We start from the raw sequence: 2,500 nt of genomic DNA, 5'->3' as shown, positions 1-2,500 counted from the left end.
ACAGGCGTCGCCTCTGATGCATATTAATTTTGTAAAAATTTGAAAAAGTTTTATATTCATACATATATCGAGAAGGGAGTTTCTCAGTACGAATTTGTAATCGTCCAAGGTTTTAAGGCGTCCTGAAGCATAAAAAAATGAATTTTCATCGTGACCTAACTAATTTTGACCGAGACAAAATGATTGTGCGACTACTGGAAGATAATTCAGACTACTTTTGTAGAGAAACCAGGCTGTTCCTTTAACTTCAACTCTTCTCGTGCATGATAACGGTTTCGCAATTTCGGAGTTGGAGTGTAGCGATAGAGTGTACGGGGAATTCTCCGTAGGAGCCTCTATTGCTCATCCGCTCCATTCCATGCATAAGAACACAAATGTTGTTACTTGGCAAATAAAGCAGACGTAGACTGTCAAGTTTCAATGAAAGGGAAACAGGATAGAAATTGAAGAGATTTATTAATCGATGGTGACTCGGGGATATTCGGAAAAAGGCCGAGCACTCCTTCGCAGGACTATCACTGAACTAAATAAATAAATCTCTTCATTTCACTGATTCACCGGGTTTAACATATAGCATCTCTTTCAGTATAATAGCGAGGATAGGAATTATTACAGGCCAGGAGCCCAAAAAAAGCCAAAAGAACAAAAAAAACAAAAACAAAAAAACAAAGGCAGTTGCGGTTTGCGGACGCTAGGACGTCAAGTTAGCTGTTGTGAATGGTCGTTGAATGGTCATCGGGCTCCTGCAGGAGTCTCATTCAGAGAAAATTCAATCTAAAAATAAATCGGTCTGTAAAAACGCCTTGACTGGAATAAAGGGCTGTTGTTCGCTCCTGGTCCTGGTCTCATGTACAGGCTAATTGCCTTAACTGCTTGAAATTACCCTGTTTCCAAAATTCCAAAACTTAGCTTTTGTGGATGTTCTCAATTTATTTCATGTATGTCTTGAGTTATGCCTAAAAGTTAGGACATATTTTCACTAAGAATAGAGTTTTATACACACGTTTTTAAAAGCGTCCTTTGCCTTCCTTCAGCCTGGTCTCCTCCAGGAAGAAAAAAAATGAACGCAAATTTTCCTGACCGCAGAAATTAGACAAGATGATGATTGCAATAAATCTGGCGCAACATCGTCATATTGCCAAAAATACGATGATATGACAGTTTGTAAATGTTTTTACACTAGTGAATTTATGAATGATTGTACCGACTTGCATGTTTCAGGAAGCGCATGTTAATAGTATTTAAACAAGGTAGTGAAGGAAAAATGTCTAGCTTCTCTAGTAATAATCGGAGGTTACAATAGATCAAAAAATATGACAAGAACGAAAAAAAAAATTAAATAAAATATCGATTCTTTCCAATATAGGTCGTGTTCTATTGGAATAAACTTTCTTTAAGCGCGGTTATTCCTGGGAATAGTTTCTACCAGGCCTCTCTACGTGAACAAGTTGACCCGCGCTTTACTCTAAAAAGCACGCAAAAACAGCAACATAGTTGAACCCAATGGAGCACGACCATCGTTTCATAGATAGGACCGATTGTCATCACGGAAAACTTGCGGAGATTCCGGTATTTATCTGGAGTTTCCGACAATCCTCCGATCATTTCCGGAGAGGGAAGTTGTTTCACTATTAATGAGAAGAACCGCCGACTAGAATCATCCTTGATTTAATTAGTGCTCAATAATCGAGCCACTCTCTACTCTTGACTATATAAACATTAAAGTGTTTTTGTCAAGGAACTTATGACTCATCATTTTCAAATTCATGAGAACTAAAAATTTATAATGAGTTCTTATATAGTAAGAGCGTGTAGAAGTCACGTTGCATATGATTAAACACTCTACAATGTAGGATGTAGAGGGTGACTGATAGTTTTTCTCTGACACTTCCGCTATGTTATTAAATCAAAGGTAATGTCTCGAAAGTGATTGCATCAATTTAGTTTTGCTGCAATTCTGGTAGTAGTAATCTAAGTTCATCCCATCAAAAGGTGAAGCACCGCACTGCATTTATGAGGGAGCTTATGCAAGGACGACAACAACGGCCTGGTGAACTCCACAAAACAATAGGCTTAAAGGAGCTATGTCACGCAAAATGATTTAATTTCATGACAGCAAAAATTCCCAAAAACTGAGTAGAATGCAACATTGCAATAACCACTTAAAACGGTTGAGCAACATAAAAGAAATACAACAAAAGGAAAGACAATAGTCAATATTGAAACGGATTGTATTTGGTTACTCTTGAAAAAAGTCGGCTCTACGTTTTTCAAGTTTATGGCAAATACAGCCGTTTTTAGTTCAGAATCATCTTAATTGTCATGTATCGATAATTTTATCAGTAAAGGAATTCCGCATTACCATTTTCGAGTTTTGGATTTGTGATAAACTTAAAGTTTCCCTAAACACCCTAAGATAACGTGACATAGCCCCTTTAATTAACAAAGACATTGGCTGTGCATGCACTGCACTTGCGTTTTGCATTTTGACACGTTTCTT

The 2,500-nt window shown here is 37.4% G+C and overlaps 1 protein-coding gene across 1 annotated transcript in view; it reads left to right on the top strand.

Annotated features, from left to right (window-relative positions):
• Window positions 1–2,500, top strand: part of LOC138001165 (protein bicaudal C homolog 1-A-like) — a 41,817-nt gene that overhangs the window by 38,566 nt on the left and 751 nt on the right. The window contains exon 33 of the mRNA XM_068847825.1: window positions 1–2,500. This exon is cut by the window's left edge and continues 2,208 nt beyond it; it is cut by the window's right edge and continues 751 nt beyond it. The gene's annotated coding sequence lies outside the window, so the exon portion shown is untranslated.

Source organism: Montipora foliosa, chromosome 1 (genome assembly GCF_036669935.1).
Source record: "Montipora foliosa isolate CH-2021 chromosome 1, ASM3666993v2, whole genome shotgun sequence".
Classification (NCBI taxonomy): domain Eukaryota; kingdom Metazoa; phylum Cnidaria; class Anthozoa; order Scleractinia; family Acroporidae; genus Montipora; species Montipora foliosa.
Note: the sequence above shows the minus strand (reverse complement) of the source record. Positions and strands in the feature narration are given on the sequence as shown.